Source organism: Cetorhinus maximus, chromosome 3 (genome assembly GCF_964194155.1).
Source record: "Cetorhinus maximus chromosome 3, sCetMax3.hap1.1, whole genome shotgun sequence".
Taxonomy (NCBI): domain Eukaryota; kingdom Metazoa; phylum Chordata; class Chondrichthyes; order Lamniformes; family Cetorhinidae; genus Cetorhinus; species Cetorhinus maximus.
The window spans coordinates 67,122,111-67,146,296 of NC_135881.1; the positions used below are offsets into that span (position 1 = coordinate 67,122,111).

Consider the following 24,186-nt stretch of genomic DNA (forward strand, 5'->3'; position numbering starts at 1 on the left):
TCAGACAATGAATTCCAGATCCTAACCACTTGCTGAATGAAAAAGGTTTTCCTCATGTCGTTGTTTCTTTTGTCAATCATCCTAAGTTGCAGCAAAAGGTCATCTTTTTGAAACCCGTTTTCTACTTTAGCACATGGCACTGAATGTTACCAGGCTCCCACTATTGCAGTTTCCATTAGATCCTTCCTTAATTCTTACAGAAACATTAGCATTACTTGTTATCAAATTGAGATGCAACACATGAGGATTGAAAAATATGATGGATGTTGATAGTCAGACCCTCGCAGTTTAAGGGGTGAAATTCAATATGCTACAATCTCAGCAGAGACCAGTAACATTTAACAAAAAATTCAAACTCCCTTATTAACTGAAAGAATTATGTCACAAAATTTCACGTTTTTAAACAAAAAGCTTTTGTTGTACAAGAGGTAAACAAAACAGATAGCAATAGAATTTTGGTAGTACAGAACTTGGGTATTGAGACATGTCAAAGCTTTTTGTCTTGCACTCATCAGGAGATGTCGCAAGAATATAATATAAGGGGAAAACAACAATTTATGCTGTATGTGAAGAGAGTGCTGATTGGTTGGCAAGTGGACTCTGATTGGTGGTAGAGGCATTGCCATGGAGAATGCACCAGTGATTTGGACTGACAGTTAACTGCCAAACATGTCTGAAATTTAAAACAGGTAGCTTGACCCTGATTCGTCAAGGCATTGTCCTGAAGAATGAGTCAGCGAATGGCTGTCACATTTTGTTTAGCTGAAACAGGCACAGAGTGTGTACACGTTCTTTCTGTCTTCAAAGAACAGGGCCCTATGGATTAATATATGTAGCTTCCAGTACATGCAAATGCACCACACTATGAGCCCGACTGACAACATTAAATTGGTTATCAGCATAATTCTTAGCGCATTGATTATTATTCAGCAGCTGTTGTCCAATCGCAGAATCACATTTAAAGTTGGACACTGTGTTCTGAGTATTGCAAGCGCTGGCTGATTTGGTAAGGTCTGTACCTTGCCCATTGTGAACAGCAGCTGCCAATTTGATTCACTCCATGTGATATCAAGAAATGGATGAAGGCACTGGATATTGCAGAGGCTATGGGCCCTGACAATATTCCGGCAAAAGTACTGAAGACTTGTGTGCCCCCAGAGCTTGCCGTGCCCCTAGCTAAGCTGTTCCGGTACAGCTATGACACTGGCATCTACCCAGGCATGTCCTGTACACAAAAATCAGGACAAATCCAACCCGGCTAATTACCACCCCATCAGTTTACTCTCCATCATCAGTAAAGTAATGGAAGGGGTCATCAGCAGAGCTATCAAGTGGCACTTGCTTAGTAATAACCTGCTCACTGAATTCCAGTTTGGGTTCCGCCAGGGCCACTCAGCTCCTGACCTCATTACAGCCTTGGTTCAAACATGGGCAAAAAAGCTGAACACCCAATATGAAGTGAGTGTGACTGCAGTTGACATCAAGGCCTCATTTGACCAAGTGTGGTATCAAGGAGCCCGAGCAAAAATGGAGTCATTGGGAATTGGGGGAAAACTCTCCACTGGTTGGAGTTATACCTAGCACAAAGGAAGATGGTTGTGGTTGTTGGAGGTCAATCATCTCAGTTCCAGGACATCACTGCAGGAGTTCCTCAGAGTAGTGCCCTAGGCTCAACCATCTTCAGCTGCTTCATCAATGACCTCCCTTCCATCATAAAGTTCAGAAGTGGGGATATTCGTTAATGATTGCACATTGTTCAGCACCATTCACAAATCCTCAGATAGTGAAGCAGACAATGTCCAAATTCAGCTGGTACTGAACTTCATATGCCGCATTACTCATTTGTGTGATAGGCAGAATGCCTTTTTGGCTTAACGGCAGCATCCTGTTAGTGGCGAATACCACTCGGGTTGCTACTGCAGAGTAGCGGTGTGAAACAGCTAGCTTCACCTGTTGCTCAAATTTTTCAGTTATGTTGTTCTTCCATGGTAACCTGAGATAGACTGGGCAATTTTCACGGCTGAAAGTGACGGCCTTTGGCCCATTCACAAGTTTGTGTGATATACAGCATGAAATGATCTGATCGGATAGCCATTATCCTGCAGGATGCCTTTGATGCGCCCTATTTCAGCATCAAGCTTGCGTAGTGAACAAATGGCTCAGGCCCTATTTACGAGGTTGCTGGTAAGACCAATCTTACAGCGTGTGGAACTGTAAAAATCCCAATGCCTATATTGACCAGTGAAGATAGGCTTGCGATAGACCGTGGTAGAGAACCCCTGGCAGATTTCTCAACTAGCACGTCAAGGAAGGGGAGTTAATTTGACTGCTCCATTTCAAAGGTCAATTTGAGAGCAGGATGGAGCCCATTTAGACATATAAGGAAATTATTACATGCAGCTGCGGATTTAAATGTAGCAAATGTATCATTCACATATCGAAAATATACAAGAAGTAGGAGGTTAGGTGTCACTCGATTGAAGTCACGTTTCTCATGGAGCTCAACAAAGATGTTTGCAAGAGCTGGGCCTTGAGGGGATCCCATGGCAATATCATCTTTGGCCATACATAGTATTATTAAAATTGAACTCAATTGCGCAAGTTGCCAAGTTAATAAATTCACTGAATACTGATTCACGCAATGTTGGAGGGACCAGATCACCATGATATAGTGCTGCAGCACAAATATTTATGGCTTCCTTAAGTGGAACATTGATAAATAGGCTAGCAATGTCAAATGAGCATATGGGCACAGCATTGCTATCGATATGTAAGTCCTGTACGGCCTTTGTAAATATGAAGAAGTCCTTTACCTTGTATGTGGAAAACTTGGTCAAAACTGTTTGTAACAATTCGCCCAACCATTTGGCCAGTATTATTGTGCAGAACCGGCCATAGATAAGGGACATCACTTCTGTGTCTTGGGCAGCCTATACATATGTAGTAACTCATCACTCTCACACAAGTCCAGCAAGCGTTTTTTTTAGCCTACTTTCCAGCAAGGCTGTCCAATCATGCTGAGAGGCAGGTCCAGTGAAGTTACAGGTGAAGCTAGCTGTTTCACACTGCTACTGTGCAGTAGCAACATGAGTGGTATTTGCACTAACAGACTGCTTTCGTCAAGCCAAATAGACGTTCTGCCTATCACACAAATGAGTAATGTGGTGTATGAATTTCAGTGTATGTAGGCCGTACATCCCGATGACTGGTGGATCATATCAAAACAGCACATCCCAGCCGCTGTTCGCAACAGTCAAGGTACAGATCATACCCAACCAGCCCGTGCTTGCAAAACTCAAAACACAGTGTCCAACATTAGATGTGATTCTGGTATTGGACAACATTTGCTAAATAATCCTCAGTGTGCTAAGATAATTACACTAACAACAAATTTAAGATTGTCAGTTGGGCTCACAGTGCGGCACATTTGTGTGTACTGGAAGCTACATATATAAATACACAGGGCCCTGTTTTTTTGCCAACAGAGAGAACACAGTGCTTTTTCAGCTAAACAAAATAAGTCACAGTCATTCGCTGGCTCATTCCTCAGAACAATGCCTTGACCAATCAGTGTCAAGATGCCTGGTTTAAATTTCAAAAAATGCTTGGCAGTTAGCTGTCAGTCGCCATCACTTGTCTATTCTCCATGGCCATACCTCACCAATCAGAGTCCAATTACCAACCAATCAGTACTCTCTTCACATGTAGTATAAATTGTTGTTCTCCCCTTAAATTGGTATTTTTTTGAAGTGTCCTGATGAGTGCAAGACAAAAAGCTTTGACATTTCTTCTTTCAGCAATAAAACAGGTACTATTAATTTAATGTTATATTTCATAAACACTTCTATCTTAAATCCAAAAATCCCAACAGACCACTTCACATTCTATTTTTAAAAATTCTACCCAAGAGTTCCTCTATGCTTTATAGGAACTTGAGGATTCCTTCACTTCTCCTCAGAGCAAACAAAGATGTGCCACAGCTCTCAGAAATTCACTTTGATTCTCCTCTGTGTTCCTGCTATTCTCAAGGTATGAGACTTCTTGAGGTCCTTCCACCAGCATCCCACTAACTGACCTTCCAACTCTCTTTAAGCACCTCATGATTATGGACTCCCCAGCTCATGCATGGGCCTCACTTCACTCTTGCTTAGTGACTCTACAACAAAAAACACCCTTGGTTTCTGACAGCCCTCTGTTACTGGTCTACAACTCATGGCAGATCCTCTCTCTGCTTGTCTCAAAGCTTCTCCCAGGCTCTAACTTTAACTGCCTATTTGTGAAAAATCATACAGATAAACTGAAAACAAAAAAACCTTTCTGCAATCTCTCCCCATGGCACACCTTGGATGTCGTAGATAGAAAATTTAAACTAATTATCTCCAACTTAAAATATCCATCTCCTTTTCAGGTTTAAAGACCTTTCCTCTTTTACTAGTTGCTTTCCAACCTTTCTTTGATCTTGGACCCACATGATTAATTTATACCTCTAATGGGTACAACTGCAATCTTACCAGACACACTGGCTCCAATAAGAAACTAAGTGAGGATCACCTGTTGTTTATTGTTCTCAGGCCTCTAACTCCTTTAAGTAAACAGGGACTATCCTTTGAATTGTAATTACCTTAGGGGTGTTTTACCAGCTTCTCAAACCAGGGGTTTGCATTTATCTTACCTTAAAAAATTTTAATCCCCAAACTAAAAGTTCTATTCCTAAAACATATGAATCATGAAATTAGATATTCATAAAAAAAATAATCAGCAGCAAAAAGCACTCAGGACTCTGCTTGCACAGAAAGTTTGTGCACATTTAGTGACAAGAGGGCATTAGGTGCACAGCTAGCTCACCTGTTAGTGCTGAAGTAAATAACAGCCTCCTCTGACTCTTTCAACAGTAATAACAATTTCTGTTTCCCAGCAACATTGCCATTGAAATTAAAGCTGAAAATAGTACATTTGAGCTGCTCATAATTGCAGTAGATGGCTCAGTAGGAACATCCTTGTGGTGAGGAAAAATTTCCCCATTATCCTTCATCCCAGCATCTGTTCCAACCAAACTATTATTATTGTAAGGATTAGGATGTATCGTTTGCAGGCAAATGTTCCCGTTAAATAATGGAACCATTAGTGGAATTACAGCCTCCTACTGTAACAACACTCCAGCAGTGTTTGCTACAATAGGATATGCTCGAAGATAATAATTTTCCCCAATCAACTTGCCAGTAACAGGACAGATAGTATAATGTCTGATCTTGAACTCAAAATGATGTTGGATGTTTTTCCATCCTTAAATGGGCAGAAGTTGGGCTGAAGGAACATAACAAGAGAGGACAGTAAGAAATGTGAAATAAGCAACAAGATTTGATCTTAACACTAATTCTATTGCTCTTAAACCAGGATATAAATTTACCATGTGTTAGGAGCATGAAGGTCAAGATTCTTAATAATTCAGTGAATGATGCGTTGCACATTCACACCTACCCGGATATCATGAGTTCCTGATCTAAGACACTTAGCAAAGGGTTATGTTTATCTACACAGAAAGAGAATGAAGGCTGATTCACGGACCTCTGGTGTGTCCCAATTGCTTGGCTCCAGCAGAGGCCTAGAATTGGTCAATATTAGTCTCTGTTTATTCTGGTATGACACAAGGTTTGGAGAGATGTTGAAGGAGGAAACCAAGAGAAAATGTCCAATAACATTTGAAAATAGCCACCTGAACCTGATGATGAGTGGCACAAATGCAAATGCAGTAATTTAGTTCAAAAGCACATTTGTCTAAACCCACACTGTCATTATTGCCTCAATTCCAAACAATAAAAAATGTCACAGGTGTTATATTTATGTCCAAATAAACATTTCGCATGCTTTTACAAAAGCTTGTTTTGCAATCCCAATGGACTCTTTTCAGATAATACTTGAGCCACATTGTGTCCAAGGCAGTTGAAGTGTTTTTGTGAAGTAAAAGCCCTCTTGATAGATGTTGGGGTGAAATTCCAATGCACAGTAGTCGTGTGTCAATCTGATTGTATGAAATTCCTCTACAAAAGCTATGATGCTATTAACCTACTTTAATTAGATGAGTTCATGCCTTTATTAGAATGTTAGATGGAGCAAATTCATACAAACACAGCAGAGTAGGTTTTAATTTTGGAGCATCGAACTAACAGTATGTGCTGACTGGTTGACCATCTGTTTCGGCAGCAAAGAGGCTGGAGCCATTTTAGCGATACAGTTTTCTGGATACAAGCCAGTGCCACATCAGACTGGCAGCCAAGGAGGTCCAACAGTGGAGCTGGTGGGGGTGGTGTTGGGGAGGGCATGATTCGGGGACTGCAATGCGATGGTTTCAATTGCTGAACAGCCAGAGCCCAGGCTGAAAGTGACTCAGATAATTTTTTATAAAGCTTGGAGGTGCATCACCTTAGTGCATGTTTTAAGTAGTTTCTTTTGGTTTCTATCTAAATCTTGTTTGTGTTTCTGATGTAAAACTCCATACACTGAAGTATTTTTGGGATGAAGCTGAGCCACAAGGCAGATGCATGACCTGTAACCTGCACTTATGTCTCACTTTATCTTATAAATCAGAATATTTCAAAGTGTTTCCATGTGCAGTGACTGTTCTGATGCAGACAAATGCAGCAGCCATTTTTCACACAGCAAGATGCTACGGCGAGAATTGAAAGCAGTGGCCATGTCTTTTGATGGTGGTGTTTGAAGGATGCATGTTGGCCAGATCACCAAAAAAACTCCCATCTTTTCTCATGAGATCTATAAAGTCAAGTTCAATAAGTGGAACAGGCAGACAAGACCACAGGATAATGATTCATCCAAAGTGTAGATTCTGGGTTAATGGAACAATCTCAGTACTCCCTCTCTATTGTGTTAATGCCATCATTGACTCTGTTAGTCAATGATGGTATTAGCACAATAGAGAGGGATCACCTAAAGTTCAGGAAACCAGGGTGTGGAAATGCTTTGGGTAGAGATGAGAAATGGTAAAGGCAAGAAGTCACTTGCGGGAGTTGTGTACAGGCCCCTAACAGTATCCACATGGTAGAATAGAGCATAAAGAAATAAATAATTGGAGCTTGTCAGAAAGGCATGGGGATAATCATGGGAGGTTTTAATTTACATATAGACTGGAAAAGTCAGATGGGCAATGGTAGCCTAGATGAGAAGTACATTGAATGTTTTCAGGATAGTTTTTTTAGAACACCAGGTCCTAGAGTCAACCACAGAGAAGGCTATACTAGACCTGGTATTGTGCAATGAGATGGGAGTAATGAGATGTGTTGTGTGGCACGACCACTGTGCTAAATGGAATAGATTTCAAACAGATCTAACAACTCAAGACTGGGCATCCATGAGGCGCTGTGGGCCATCAGCAGCAGGAGAATTGTATTCGAACACAATCTGTAACCTCATGGCCCGGCATATCCCCCACTCTGCCATTACCGTCAAGCCAGGGAATCAACCCTGGCGGGCATGCCAGGAGCAGCACCAGGTATACCTAAAAATGAGGTGTCAACCTGGTGAAGCTATAATACAGGACTACTTGTGTGCCAAACAGCATAATCGGCAAGTGATAGACAGGGCTAGGCAATCCCACAACCAATGGATTAGATCTAAGCTCTGCAGTCCTGCCACATCCAGCCGTGAATGGTGGTGGACAATTAAACAACTCACTAGAGGAGGAGCATCCACAAATATCCTCATCCTCAATGATAGAGGAGCCCAGCATATCAGTGCATAAGATAAAGCTGAAGCATTTGTTACAATCTTCAGCCAGAAGTGCCGAGTGGATGATCCATCTCGGCCTCCTCCGGAGGTTCCCAGCATCACAGATGACAGTCTTCAGTGAATTTGATTCACTCTGTGTGATATCAAGAAAAGCTGAAGGCACTGGATACTGCAAAGGCTATGGGCCCTGACGATATTCTGACAATATTCCGACAATAGTACTGGAGACTTGTGCTCCAGAAGTTGCTGCACTCCTAGCCAAGCTGTTCCAGTACAGCTACAACACTGGCATCTACCCGGCTATATGGAAAATTGCCCAGGTATGTCCTGTACACAAAAAGCAGGACAAATCCAACCTGGCCAATTACCACCCCCATCAGTCTACTCTCAATTATCAGTAAAGTAATGGAAGGGGTCATCTACATTTCTATCAAGTGGCACTTGCTTAGCAATACCCTGCTCACTGATGCCCAGTTTTTGGGTTCTGCCAGGGCCACTCAGATCCTGACCTCATTACAGCCTTGGTTCAAACATGGGCAAAAGAGCTGAAGTCCCTAGATGAGGTGAGGGTGATTGCCCTTGACATAAAAGCCACAGTTGACCAAATGTGGCATCAAGGAGCCCTAGCAAAACTGGAGTCAATGGGAATCAGGGGAAAAAGTCTCCAATGATTGGAGCAATGCTTAGCACAAAGGAATGGTTGTGGTTGCTGGAGTTCAGTCACCTCAGCTCCAGGACATCACTACAGGAGTTCCTCAGGGTAGTGTCCTCGACCCAACCATCTTCAGTTGCTTCACCAATGACCTCCCTTCCATCATAAGGTCAGAAGCGGGGATGTTCACTAATGATTGCACAATTTTCAGCACCATTCGCAAATCCTCAGATACTGAAACAGTCCATGTCCAAATGCAGCAAGACCTGGACAATATCCAGGCTTGGGCTGACAAGTGGCAAGTAACATTTGCACCACACAAGTGTCAGGCAATGACCATCTCAACAAGAAAGAATCCAACCATCACCTCTTGTCGTTCAATGGCATTACCGTCACTGAATCCCCCACAATCAACAGCCTGGGGTTACCATTGACCAGAAACTGAACTGGACTAGCCACATAAATACTGTGGCTACAAGAGCAGGTCAAAGGATAGGAATCGTGTGATGAGTAACTCACCTCCTGACTCAACAAAGCCTGTCCACCATCCACAGACTCAAGTCAGGAATGTGATGGAATATTCCCCATTTGCCTGGATGAGTGCAGCTCAAGAAGCTTGACACCATCCAGGACAAAGCAGCCCACTTGATTGGCACCACACCCATAAACATTCACTCCCTGCACCACTGACGCACAGTAGCAGCAGTGTGTACCATCTACAAGATACGCTGCGGGAATTCACCAAGGCTCCTTAGGCAGCACCTTCCAAACCCAAGACCACTACCATCTAGAAGGACAAGGGCAGCAGATAGATGGGAACACCACCACCTGGAAGTTCCCCTCCAAGTGACTCACCATCCTGACTTGGAAATATATCACCGTTCCTTCACTGTCGCTGGGTCAAAATCCTGGAATACCCTTCCTAACAGCACTGTGGGTGTACCTACATCACATGGACTTCAGCCGTTCAAGAAGGCAGCTCACCACCACCTTGTCAAGGGCAAGTAGGGATGGGCAATAAATGCCGGCACAGCCAGCGAAGCCCACATCCTTTGAATGAATTTTTTTAAATGGTCTCATTGTGAAGGCACACCTAGGTAGCAGTGACCACAATATGAATGATTTTTACATTCAGTTTGACAGAGAGATGAGTGGGTCTGAGGCTAGTTTTTAAACTCAATAAGGGCAATTATGAGGGCATGAAAGCTGAGCTGGCTGAAGTGAATTGGCAAATTAGGTTAAGGGATAGGTCAATAGATATGCAGTGGCTAATATTTAAGGGGATATTTCAGAATGCACAGAATAGATAGATTCCAATGAGTAAGAAAAAGTCCAAGGGACAGACACATCATCCATTGTTAGCTAGAAAGGTTAAAGATAGTATCAAACCTAAAAAGCATATAATTGTGCAAAGACAGGTGGCAGGCAGAAGATTGGAGAGAATATAAGGAACAACAAAGAATGACTAAAAGACTAATAAAGAGGGAAAAGTTAGAGTATGAGAGAAAGCTAGCTAGAAATATAAAAACAGATAGTAAGGGTTTTTATAAATATTTTAAAAAGAAAAAGTTAACAAAGTGGGCATTGGTCCTATTGAAAATGAGTCTGGAGAATTGACAATGGAAAAGAAGGAAATAGCAGATGAATTGAACAGGTATTTTGCATCAGTTTTCACTATAGAGGATACAAGTAACATCCCAGAAGCAGCTATAAACCTGGAAATGGAAGCAAGGGAGGAACTCAGGAAAATTACAGTCACCAGAGAAGTGGTACTGAGTAAATTGATGGAGCTGTGGGCTGACAAGAGCCCGAGTCCTGATGGAGTTCATCCTAGTGTCTTAAAAGAAGTGTCTGGTGATATAGTTGATGCATTGGTTTTAATTTTCCAAAACTCCCTAGATTCAGGGAATGTTCCATTAGATTGGAAGATAGTAAATGTAACTCCTTTATTCAAAAAGGGAAGTCGACAGAAAGTGGGAAACTATAGGCCAATTAGCTTAACATCTGTCATAGGGAAAATGTTAGAGGCTATTATTAAAGAAGTCAGAGCAAGGCACTTGGATAAGCTCAAGGTGATCAAGCTGAGTCAACGTGGTTTTGTGAAAGGGAAATCGTGTTTAACCAACTTATTGGAGCTCTTTGAGGAAGTAACATGTGCTGTGGATAAAGGAGAACTGGTGGATTTACTGTACTTAGATTTCCAGAAGGCATTTGATAAAGTGCCACATCAAAGGTTATTGGAGAAAATAAAAGCTCATGGCATAGGGGGTTACATATTGGCATGGATAGAAGATTGGCTGGCTAACAGGAAGCAGGGAGTAGACATAAATGGGTCTTTTTCAGGTTGGAAAGACGTAATGAGTGGTGTGCCACAGGGATCAGTGCTGGGACCTCAACTGCTTACAATTTATATAAATGACTTGGACGAAGGGAAATTGTTTAACGAACCTTGTAGAGATTTTCGAGGAGGTTACCAAGAAAGTAGGTGAAGGAAAGGCTGTGGATGTTGTCTACATGGACTTTAGTAAGGTCTTTGACAAGGTCCCACATGGGAGGTTAGTTCAGAAGGTTCAGATACTTGGTATCCATGGAGAGGTTGTAAACTGGATTCGAAATTGGCTGTGTGGGAGAAGACAGAGAGTGGTAGTGGATGATTGCTTCTCAGACTGGAGGTCTGTGACTAGTGGTGTGCCTCAGGGATCTGTACTGGGACCATTGTTGTTTGTTGTCTATATCAATGATTTGGATGATAATGTGGTGAATTGGATCAGCAAGTTTGCTGATGACACTAAGATTGGAGGCGTTGTGGACAGCGAGGAAGGCTTTCAAAGCTTGCAGAGAGATCTGGACCAACTGGAAAAATGGGCCAGAAAATGACGGATGGAATTTAATGCGGAAAAGCGTGGGGTGTTACATTTTGGAAGGTCAAACCAAGGTAGGACATACACAGTAAATGATAGGGCACTGAGGAGTGCGGAGGAACAAAGGGATCTGGGAGTTCAGATACATAATTCCCTGAAAGTGGCGTCACAGGTAGATAAGGTTGTAAAGAAAGCTTTTGGCATACTGGCCTTCATAAATCAAAGTATTGAGTATAGGAGTTGGGATGTTATGGTGAGGTTGTATAAGATATTGGTGAGGCCAACTTTGGAGTATTGTGTGCAGTTCTGGTCGCCTAACTACAGGAAGGAAATCAGTAAGATTGAGAGAGTGCAGAGAAGATTTACTACAATGTTGCCGGGTCTTAAGGAGTTGAGTTACAGGGAAAGATTAAACAGGTTAGGACTTTATTCCTTGGAGCGTAGAAGAATGAGGGGAGATTTGATAGAAGTTTACAAAATTGTGAGGGGTATAGACAGAGTAAATGCGAGTAGGCTCTTTCCACTTAGATTAGGAGAAATAAACATGAGAGGACATGGCTTTAGGGTGAAAGGGGAAAGGTTTAGGGGGAACATTAGGGGGAACTTCTTCACTCAGAGAGTGGTGAGAGTGTGGAACGAGCTACCATCTGACGTGGTAAATGCGGGCTCACTCTTAAGTTTTAAGAATAAATTAGATAGATACATGGATAGGAGAGGTCTGGAGGGTTATGGACTAGGTGCAGGTCAATGGGACAAGCGGAATAATATTTCGGCACAGACTAGAAGGGCCGAATGGCCTGTTTTCTGTGCTGTAGTGTTCTATGGTTCTATGGTTCTAAATTTGCTGATGACACAAACTTAGGTAGGAAAGTAAGTTGTGAAGAGGACATAAGGAGGCTACAAAAAGATATAGATAGGTTAAGTGAGTGGGCAAAGTTCTGGCGAATGTAGTATAATGTGGGAAAATGTAAAATTGCCCATTTTGGCAGGAAAAATAAAAGTGAAGCATATTATGTCAATGGTGAGAGATTGCAGAGTTCTGAGATTCAGAGGGATCTGGGTGTCTTAGTGCATGATCACAAAAGGCTAGTATGCAAGTACAGTAAGTAATTAGGAAAGCTAATAGAATGTTATCATTTATTGCAAAGGGAATTGAATACAAAAGTAGGGAGGTTATGCTTCAGTTGTACAGGGCACTAGTGAGACCACATTTGGAGAACTGTGTACAGTATTGATCAGCTTATTTAAGGAAGGATGTAAATGCGTTGGAAGCAGTTCAGAGAAGGTTTGCCAGGCTAATACCTGGAATGGATGGGTTATCTTATGAGGAAAGGTTGGTCAGACCAGACTTGTACCCACTGTAATTTAGAAAATTAAGAGGCGACTTGATTGAAACATATAAGATCCTGAGGGTTCCTGACAGGGTGGATGTGGAGAGGATGTTCCCTCTTGTGGAAAAATCTAGAACTAGGGGTCACTGTTTAAAAATAAGGGGTCGCCCATTTAAAACAGAGATGAGGTGAAATTTTTTTCACTCAGAGGGTTGTGAGTCTTTGGAACTCTCTTCCTGAAAAGGTGGTGGAAGCAGAGTCTTAGAATATTTTTAAGGTAGAGGTGGATAGATTCTTGGTAAGCAAGGGGGTGATAGGTTATTGGGGATAGATTTAAGGTTACTATCAGATCAGCCATGATCTTATTAAATGGTGGAGCAGGCTTGAGGGGCTGAATAGCCTACTTCTGCTCATTGTTCGTATGTTCCTATGTACTCCATCAGTATGCTAGTTTATGAACACAAATGAGCACATTGATTAAGATCAATGGTGAGATCCTGGAAAATATGGTCCATTATTCGTATCTCCGGAGCCTCCTCTCAGCAAAGGCATTGATGATGAAATTTATCAACACCTCTAATATGCCAGCTCAGCCTTTGACCGAGTGAGGAAAAGAGACGGAGGACATGGTTTATTGGGAAGCATTGATCTCAGTGCTCCTGTATGCTTCGGAAATTTGGACAACCTACAGCAGGCACCTCAAAGTACTGGAGAATACCACATCCTCCAAATTTGGTAGCAAGAGAGGCAGCCCAACAACAATGTCCTCTCCCAAGCCACCTTGTCCAGCATCAAGGCAGTAATCACTCAAAACCAGTTCCACTGGACAGGACATGTAGATTGAATACTGAAATGAGACTCCTGAAGCAACTGCTCTACTCAGAACTTGGTCATGGTGGGAAATTCCCAGGAGGACAGCAGAAACACTTTAGGGGTGTCCTTAAAGCATCCCTGAAGAAGTCAAACATACCTGCCAACTCATGGGAGACCCTGGATTGTGACTGACCAAAATGGAGAAGGCTCATTCAGGAAGGCACCAAACACATCGAGAAGCTTCATTGGTAATGTGCAGAAGTGAAGTTGAGGCATTGGAGGAGCGCACAAACCTCCAAACAACCAAGCCAACCCTTCAAGCACCCTGCGTGTGGCAGAATCTGCAGGTCGCGCACTGGACTTATCAGCCATCTCAGAACTTACTGAACCAAGTCATCCTTGGTCCCGAGGGACTGGCTATGAATTTATGAGGTCAGTTTTGGGAGTGGAACATGAAACCTTGAGCGGAATTTTCCATTCTGGGCCTACATCCTGTAACAGGGGCAGAAACCGGGAGCATTTCCCACTGCGGAGGCTGGTGGGAACTCACACTGAATTATGCAATGCTGGCCTCATTAATTATGCAGTCGGAGTTTCCCGAAGTATCACGCCAGGGACAGGCTAGATGGCCTGCACCCTGCCGTCATGTCCAGCCACCATATTTAAAAGTTGCCTGGACATCAACTGCTTACCCACTGTTGGAGGAGGAGGTGGCCCACCGATCGCAGGGACCTCCGGCCCCCAAATTCAGTGACTCTCCCCTTAAAGTGCTGCTCAATGCAGTGGAGGCCAGGAGGGGCATCATCTACCCCGAGGATGGAAAGGGGAGGCTGAGCCATCAAGTCAACTCTGCATGGGAGGAGGTTTCCAGAGTGGTCAGTGCCCAGGGTCTGCACCAGAGGACTGCCCTGCAATGCCACAAATGGATGAATGACCTCATCCATGCCACCAGGGTAAATGAACCCTCAACTGCTCACACTCACCTCACTGAATGGTAGAGGGGACATGGGCCTCAGTGGCAAGGGCACCATCTATGCAGCTGATGCATAAAAGAGCTACTCAACACGAGAAGCTGATGCCTCATACCCCTACTGCAGTCCATCTAGTCTTCAGGTAGCGAGGCCACTGTGGGTCCCTGACCCTTCCACACAGAGAGCTCAGATGCTGTCTGGGAGTGGGGTGGCAGGGGGAAGGGGATTAGCTGTTGAAGGCACCAGCAAGCCCTGCTAATGACATGCCTCTGTGAGCCTTATCCTTCTATCTGCATGGGCTCACTGCTCTGGAGGGTGCTGCCCAGAACCCTTGTGGGCAACCTGCAGTGCATCAATCAGATGGCACACAATCCAGTGGGTTACTTGTAAGACTGGGAGCATGAGAAAGATACATGGAACCCAATTGCTCCCAACCCGATCTTCTCTCTTTGTGCAGGAAAAGTTGAGGCATAACAGGAGAGAGAGAGGGAAGACAGGAGGGGGCCAGCCTGACCTCAAGAACCTTACTGAGTTCGAGGAGCGGGCAGCCCAGCTGGCAGGGGATGAACCAGACCGGGCCTGGGCAGGCGGAGAGGTCAGCAGGTGGCCTCCATCCAGTAAGGATTCATGCATAATGTAGTCACATAGAAACCTAAGGGTCTTGCGTTCCTCCATGTTGGAGGCAGCTCATGCAGTCACTCGCTCTCTCCTCTCTCACTCACAGGTGCCAACAGAAAGAGGTCAACAGAAAAAAAGGAAACCCTATCCAGCAGTTCCTCCAGCCCACAGGGGAATGAGGTCATGGGGATAGGAAGAAAATATAACTGTGGATGCATCACAGCAGACACCTACACTCTCCACCAGCCCAGTGATGTACATCTTGGTGGGTACTAGATATAGTTCAGGCAGGGTCTCACATTTTGGTGGTCACCGCACAGACACGTGTCTGCAGCAGGAGGAGGCGGGAGCAGCTCTCCAAGAACTGCTGGGGAGAGGCATCTGCGGTGTCCAAGTCAGATGACGAGACTCTGAGATGAGCCATCCATGAGATGCTGGGGAAGCTGAGAGAGGTGGAGGAACATGAGACAGAGATGTCAGAGGCCCTCAAGCGTGGCACATGAGGCGGAGGAGTCCATCTGCCTACTGACTGATGAAGTGGTGCCGACATGTACACACATCAAGGTCTCCATGGGAGGCATGGCGGATATCATGGAGAACCTGGTCTAGCAGAATGGCCAGTTTCTGCTGGAGATGAACGCAGACCTGCACTCCATCGCTGTAGCAATGGGTGAGCTTTTGCAGTGGCTACGCAAGAGGGGGATGGAGCACCTCGCCCTCCCTCCAGGTGGCTCTTCCCTCGAGGAGTCAGGCAACGGCCCTCAGGCACCCAAAGGGAGGAGGAGGAGCAGCTATTGGACACGCCTGGGAACTCACTCAGGACTCTGAGGGTGTCTGGCCCTTCGGAATCCCCCTTGACTGAGACTCCAGCTTTGGCCTCTGTGACACAGATGGAGCAGCTGTCCCACAGCGGGACAGCCAAAATAAGCTGGGGCTCTCCAGGCCTCAGGTCTCCACAGGATGGCCAGCAAGGTCATCCAAGACAACAGGGCAAACTAGTCAGCAGGCTGTCTCCATCCCTACTGCGGATGTTGGCAAGCACGTAGAAGAAATGGTAGGGAACGCAAGATTAAGAAGTTTTGATTTCACATGTGGTTGGGCGGGTGCACTATGATTGTTAATGTTATGACACTTTTGTAAATAGATTACACTTGCATTTTAATGAGGTCTGATGTGGTTTATTTGCAATTCCTAGTCCTTAAGCCTGTACGACCCCGCTCTCCACCCAACCATCTTCAGAGGGACACCCCAGGCTGTGTCTATGACCCTGAAATCATGAATGTGCAGGGAGGCAAAGGCCTGTGCCAGGGCCCTTGTGAGCCATGTGCAAGAATTCTCCGTGCACACTGAGCCTTTGCCCTTCACATGCTCATCTGTCCTAATTCCCTAGTATTGTCAGTACTACATGCTGGGTGTCCAGTCGAGATGACCTGAACCTCTGGCAACTCGACTGACCCAACTCCCAGGCAGCATCTCGTGATCTCCACCACGAGGCCCTGGATAGTTGCCAGCGGCGATGGTTTATGTTATCTTGATGTACAGTCCAATACCTTTACCCCACCCACCCCATGTCACACACCCTCCCGCCCATAACCATTGACCTCTCAGATATAACATTTGACCTCCCCACATTTGCCCTTCAACCCTCCCCCATCACCATCCATCCCATGCATGTCAATGTCCATGTCCCCTACCTTCCCAAGGAGCCCACACCCGTAACAATACACATGCCCACCCCCATCCCACCTACCACCAGAATCTGCTTTTACTTCCATATCGTCTCCAACAACCCTTGCACCCCTTCACCCTGCATTGCAGGACTGTCACCCTCCCACCCTACTGGCTCCTACTGCCCCTTTAACTCTCACCATCCCTTCCTATCAACAGTTCCCCCAGTATGACCCCCAGGACTCATCAATTGACATCACAGACCCCCTTCCTCTGAACCCCTATGCCCTGTTCCCCCAATGCCCATTCACACTTGTACACCCCCCATGCCCGTTCACACCTACACACCCCCCAATGCCCATTCACACCTGCACACCCCCCATGCCCGTTCACACCTGCACACACCTCCCCACCCCCCCACACCACCCCCCCCCCCAACCCATCACCTCCACCCAGCCCACACTCCACCACAGCCCTTCCCACCCTCCTACTCCATACCACCTCACCAATTCCACAACCCCAGCAGCATCACTCTCTTTCTCCTACCACTTGCAACCTCCCCAGCCTCCCTCTAGGCCTCCACACCTGCACCACCTCTTCATCTTTCCCCTCCCCTTCTAAATCTGCTCCCAGCACAGACCATTGCCGCCCAACATTACCTCATGCCGTCCAGCTGCGGTGAGGAGATCCATGTCCTGGAAGCTCCTGCAGCTAGAAGAATCACATGGTTGATGCTCCACCCACCCACTCTGCACATGGTGTTCCAGGGTCTGGTCACTAAAGGCTTCCATCTTCCAGTCTCTGTGAGCATCCCCAGGCCTTCTGCCAGGTGAGTACGGACATGTTCGCACCACATTGGTCCAGATGCCTTCCGGACCGGCGTGATATCCCATTGTTGACACAGATAATTGGATAGGGAGCACAATTCCAGTCAGGCCTTCATCTGCATCCCATTAATGGGGCACAAAACGGTTTCACGCCGGCCTCTGCCGGGAATGGCGACCCTGCATGACAGGTGGGAGAACATGTTCCTGCTGTCATTTCACACTGGCCTTTTTCCATATGGATAACAACAGACTTAATTAGCTGCTCGACTCACCACCCCCAGTGCAGAAGAAAACTGTCAAATCTGCTGTCCAATGAAGCCATGAAAGGAACAAAGGTCCACATGCTCAAGATCAGTCTCTATGGTCTGACAAGAATGGCTGGTAAGTCCTGGGCCCATAGATGAGTCTATCTAAAGACAGGAAGCAATAAAACTCTGAGTAAGTATTTTGAGGAAGGTACAATTTAACTGCTAAAATGCTCCAGGTTAATTGTAATTTTCTGCATTGTTAACCAGTTCTTGGGGTGGTAAATGTTGCAGTGATACCATAGGTAACCTTTCCACGTATAGTTTGAAGCGCCCTGTTATAGGGCTTCCCAACTTCAGGTAGAAGCACCTCCAGAGATGTGCAGTTGCATCTGGATGCTCCACCTTTGCTGACCTCCCCCTTGGCCAAAGGCTGCTATTCCTTCAGACATACTTTGTTTCTTGCTGCTGGAAAAGTGAAGCCCCCCTTTCACCGCAGCCTTTTGCAGGCAACGTCAGTACTGTATTTTCTTTCCTCCAGTGTCTGTACTCCTGTCAGGAGTAGTTATCATATTTCACAGCACCATGGACAGATTACTCTGAGTTTTTCATTGAGCAGTTCACTTTAATTGCTTACATCTGTAATTTTGAATGCGCTCAGTCCTCTGTATACTGAGAATCACACATTGCAATACATAAGGTCACAGAAGCTACACACCTTCACACCACAACTGTCAAGTCATTTCATTGCATTGTTAACTGGAATTTTACTTTGTCCCCTTGTTAAACATTATCATCGAATCTTCTACATCATTTTCAGAAACATTTTTCTGAAATGATAGTTTCAAGGTTAAGCCCTTTATAGTATATTTACAGATCTGTCATTGTCACCGAAATGCAGGGGATGAGATTTATGATCAGCAACAGTGACACAGATTGAAAACGATTTAAATACATGGAGCAGTGGTTATTTTTAATAGCTCACTGTTTTTAATCAAAGCAAGTGCCTGTCACTCCCAATGAATCACACTGGTAAGTCGGTATTTAAAGAGAAACATATACTTGCTATTTTTGACAATTCTTTCCATTATTGCTTGACAACAAGCTCCAGAAAGGAACAGAAAGTTAATTCACAGACTAATGAATTTTGAATGCAGCATTTCACTTGCCAGACTTGCCATATAATTTGATAATGGATCTTAAGATGGGTTGCCAAGCCTGGGGCCAACATGTTCACTGTTTTCATTGCAATAACATGAACAACAACAACAACTTGCACTATGTAGCATCTTTTACATAAGAAAATGTCACAAGGAGCATCACAGGGACGTAATCAGACAAGAGTTGAGACCAAGCCAAAGAATGTGGTGTAAAAATGGGTGACTGGAAGTTTGCTGAGAGAAGTTTTAAGAGAACTCTTTAAGGTTGTTATGAATGCGAGGTTTTATAACATGGTTATGTTTTAAACTGTCTCCTTTAATTCTAGGTAAAATGGAGTAATTTGGAGAAAAGGATGTGACCTTCTACATGTTCTGTCTGGCAATAAGCCCATGTGGCCTGGTTGCCATGGGAGCAATGGATCAGGTCAAGCTTTATTGAAAGCAAGATGCCTATTTTTCACAGCAGCATATAAAGGAAAAGACAGCTGGCCTTATTGATGCCAGATTTACTGGCCAGAATCTTTGGGTTGGCGAGTGGGAGTGGGGCCCGCTCGCTGATGCGTAAAACGATGCACGGTGACATCGGGTGTGCATCCCAATGTCACGGCACGTCATTCAGAACTTGAGTTCGGTGGGCGCGCACCAGAGTCAGCTGCTCACCTGCCGAACTGTCAAAGGTCTATTAAGGCCTTTTAAACAGTAATTAAACTAATTAACGGAGCTGCCCGTCTGGCCTTAAGGTTGGCGGGCAGGCAAAGAGCCCAGGCAGCCTTCGCATTTCTCTTGAGACCTCATCCACAGGCAGGATGAGGTTTCATGAAGGTTTTTAAAGTTTAATAAAAAATGTTTATAAAATTCATTGACATGTTTCAGCTCATGTGACGCTGTCACATGAGGGCACATGTCTTAATGTTTTTTTTACTTTATTCAAATTTTCAAACATCAAACTAATCTCCCTGTGGCAGCTCCGTGCCTCATTGAGATTTCTGCGCTCTTTCGCACGCATGCGCAAAAGATCGCAGTCACCGACTCAGCCTACTCCCCCCCACCCGCACAGGGAGCGCACAGCACTTCTGAGTGCACGTCACACTGGGCGGGCCTTAATTGGCCTGCCCAGATAAAATGGTGGTGCGCAGCTAATCGCGGGCGACGATCGGCTATGCACCCGCCTGCACCCACTCCCGTCTAACCCCCCCCCCCCCCCCACCCCCCGCCCCGATGGTGAGAAAATTCTCCCCACTGACTCAGAGACCCTGGACAGAAAGAGAGTCCCAGAAATAAGAGACAAAAAAACAGCAACTGCAGTGAACAGCGGAGGAAAAGGCCACTTTCTGTTAGTTACCAAGCAGGATGCTGGTGAGAGCTCGTTCCCTGGTTGAAGAAATGGGACCTATGGATATTTAAGGAGACTGGAAGAATTGCCTTGGCATGGCCAGGAGAAGGAGCCACTAGCATGGGCTTTGCTGCTAGAAGTCGGTTCAGGGATTCTCAGGAGACTGAGGCAAATAACTTTTAATGGACACTGGATGTTATGACTCAGCAAAATGGAGAGAATTGAGTTGGAAGCTTAGTGTAATTTTGGACTGGTTCCTGTAAAGACTAATTCAGCGGAGAGTATGGCGTAACATAAATGCAGTGTGGGGTTCTTGGTCGTGTTGGGAAGTTAAGGGGGAATGTCTTTTCTGTAGTTTAGTATATTAGTTCATTACTAAGTAATGTTTAGTCGTTGTTGATTTAGTTTGTTTGTTACAGTAAAAGTCTTAAAATTTGAAATTTTATCATATGATTCTTTGGGCAGAATCTAATGTTGCTGCCAGGAATGGGGAAGAACGCGGGCAGGTGCACTTAATTTTGCAGGAGATTTTTTTATTTATTCTTTCAAGGGATGTGATCGTTGCTTGCTAGATCAGCATTTATTGCCTATCCCTAATTGCCCTTGAGAAGGTGGTGGTGAGTCACCTTCTTGAACCCCTGCATGCTATGTGGGTGAAGGTACACCCACAGTGATGTTAGGAAGGGAGTTCTGGGATTATGACCCAGTGACAGTGAAGGAACAGTGATAAAGTTCCAAGTCAGGATGGTGTGTATCTTGGATGGGAACTTACAAGTGGTGGTATTCCCATGCATCTGCTCCCTTGTCCTCCGAGTTGGTAGATGTCGCGGGCTTGGAAGGTGCTGTTGAAGGAGCCTCAGTGAGTTGCTGCAGTGCATCTTGTAAATGGTACACACTGTGAATCGGCGCTGGAGAGAGTGAATGTTGAAGGTGGTGGTTGGGGTGCTATTCAAGCAGGCTGTTTTGCCCTGGATGGTGTGCAACTTCTTGAGTGTTGTTGGAGCTGCACACATCCAGGCAAGTGGAGAATATTCCATCACACTCCAGACTTGTGCCTTGTAGATGGTGGACAGGCTTTGGGGAGTCAGGAGGTGAGGTACTTGCCACAGAATTCCCAGCCTCTGACCTGCTCTTGTAGCCACAGTATTTATATGGCTAGTCCAGTTCAGTTTCTAGTCAATGGTAATCCCCAGGATGTTGATAGAGGGGAATTTAGTAAAGGGGTAATGACATTGAATTTCAAAGGGAGATAATTAGATTCTTTCCTGTTGGAGATAGTCAATGCCTGACATTTGTTTGGTGCGAATGTTACTTGCCACATGTCAGCCCAAGCCTGAATGTTGTCCAGCTCTTGTTGCTGATGGGCACGGACTGTTTCATGTGAAATGTCAGCTTCCCGATGGCAGAATGAAAGTTGGGAATTAAGTTGGCAGTGGATTAAAGGCTAATCATGGTTCCCAATGCAAGCGGCAGCAATTAAAGGTGGAATGCAGCAGGTGAGGTCATCTTCCTGCCGGATTTGGAGTGAGTGAAGCTGCTATTCTTGTATAGGGAACATTTTTGGACCAGGGAGAGGAGGCTGAGCTGTTGTATTAAGCTCATGTGGTAACTGTCCAGGGAGGTTGGGGCATGATTGCCCGAGGGAGGGAGGAGGTCGGGTTGTGCAGGCCCTAAGAAGGGTCATGGGGGGCAGAGGGAGGAAGCTGGATGACCCAGGGAAGGTCAATTTCTACCAAAGGCTGCCCAAGCATGACAGAGGGGAAATCAAGGATGATTGAGGGCAATAGTCAATGGTGGCGTTGGGACAGTTAAGGGTAACCAATGACACATCAAGGGTGATATGGTGAGGGTTAAGGATGACAGTTAGCAGGTTGAGGGTGTCGGGGAAGTGGTGGTGGGGGGGCAGCAGGTGGACGGCGCTGGGGGAAGCTCGATGGTGACAGGGGGACAGCTCTAGGTTGACAGACACTTGATCAAGGATGATGGTGGATGGCTCAAGTGTCAGCAAAGGCAGGGCCAGAGGAATGGAGGGAAGGTAAAAGGTAACTGAGGGTGGGTGAAGGGTGATGTCTTGCAGCTCCAGTGAGTGGGACGGTCCAGGGGCATAGCTGCAACAGCTAGAAGAGATGACCAAAGACCAGATCGAGGAGGGGGAGTTGGCCACGGTGGTGTGGGTGGAGGCCAGGGTGTGTGTGATGCACAGCGGTCGGCTTCTTATTGGTCTATAGTCGTCAAGTCAGGAGGAAGATCAAATAGATTATGCTGACCAGATCTTTCCTCCCTTCTGTCCACAGTTCTCGTCAAGCAGACAGAATGGGTCTTGTGTACCCAATGCTTTTGGATCCTGTGGTGGAGGAGGAGAGTAACTGACAGAGGATGGCCAGGGCCAGGTGCAGCAATGACCAGAAGGTCAACAAGGGGTGGCAGCAACCTAGTACGCTGGTAACCATGGGCCAGAGCAACACCAAGAAATAGTGCATGACCGAATATACTGCATGTGGAGTAACTATCTGCAAATGTCAGAAAGGCAACGTCAAAGATGGCTGAGGATGTCACAGCAGTCAGTCACTGACCTATGTCATCTCCTGCAGGAAGACCCATGGCCCCGAGGAATGAGAGGCAATCCTATACCAGTTGTCTTAGAATTTCTACACCATCGGGTTGTACCAGGGCTCCACAGGGGACATGTGTGGCATCTCCCAGTTAACCACATACACGTGCATAAGGGATTTCACCAATATGTTCAAAAGGGCTGACGATCTTGTGGATTCACCACAGACCCTGAAAGCCAGGCAGCCAGAGCTGTTGGCTCCAGATTTATCACTGTATTTCCACAGGTACAAGGGGCAATTGATTACACACACACAGCTCTGAGAGCTCCTCGGAAACAGCCAGCAACATTCATAAACCAAAAAAGCTTTCCTTCCATTAAGGTAAGGCTGGTTTGTGACCACCAAAAGTGAATCCTGCAGGTGTGTGCTCGCTTCCCAGGGAGCTCTCATGTCTCGTACATTCTCAGTCACTCTCTGGTGCCACAACTGTTTGTTCCCCCTGTGCTACTGCAGGGGTGGATCCTGGGTGACAGGGGACATCCCAGAAGACCTGGAGCATGACACCTGTGTGGAGCCCACAAAACCCAGCAGAGGAGAGGTACAATGCCTCTGATGCCTCAACAAGGGTAACAATAGAACAGACCACTGGACTGCTGATGATGGGGTTCCACTGTCTGGGCCACTCAGACGGAGCTTTGCAATACATGACACAGAGAGTGCCCGGGATCATTGTGGTCTGCTGTGCCCTACACAATGTTGTGTAGCAAAGTGGTGAGGAATTGCCACCTGGGGAGATGGAGGAGCTGGATTCATCCTCAGCATGAACTGGCACCCACACATTTAATCTACATGTTCCATCTAGTGCTGAGGCCTAGAACCCAAGATCTTCCCTGGCATATCTCCTCACTCGTACATTTACATTGATGCCATCATAAGAACCAATTTGCAGTGACTATCCTGTGCCACTTACCCTGACTCTTTAGCAGCATTGGACTTAGTTTCACTTGTGGGCCCCATGGCTGCTCACCTCCACTACGATCTCCATCTAGGCCACCTTGGTCAGGCGGGAGGCTCCCCTGCTGTCATCACTGTGAAACAGGACGTTCTGCTGTTCCCGGGTGGCCAGGAGGAGAAACATCAGGGAGGTATCGCTAAGCCATGGGGCTGCACATTCTCCGCACTGATGCATTACTCAAAAACAGCAGGTGGCTGCAGCAGCTGTTGCAGAATTCCAGGGGGGTCAGCTCAGCAGTTTGCAGCAGCAGTTGTACTTTCAAAATATCCATTCATAACAGCCAGGCTGATGCTGCTGGATTGCAGGGAGTGGATGCCTTTCTAATATGGTGCCTGGATCTTTGACCCCATGAGGTTATGGAAGGGTTGCCAACCTCCTGCCCACCACATGATTGGCAGGG

The 24,186-nt window shown here is 45.7% G+C and overlaps 1 long non-coding RNA gene across 1 annotated transcript in view; it reads right to left on the minus strand.

The window, feature by feature from the left end:
- LOC144678708 (uncharacterized) overlaps positions 1–23,845 on the minus strand; it is a 71,284-nt gene extending 47,439 nt beyond the window's left edge. Inside the window, exons 1-2 of the long non-coding RNA XR_013576164.1 lie at positions 23,799–23,845; positions 17,754–17,891 (exon numbers count right to left, since the gene is read on the minus strand). This is a non-coding gene — a long non-coding RNA (uncharacterized LOC144678708). The remainder of the gene's footprint in view (positions 1–17,753; positions 17,892–23,798) is intronic.
- Between the last annotated feature and the right edge of the window lie 341 nt (positions 23,846–24,186).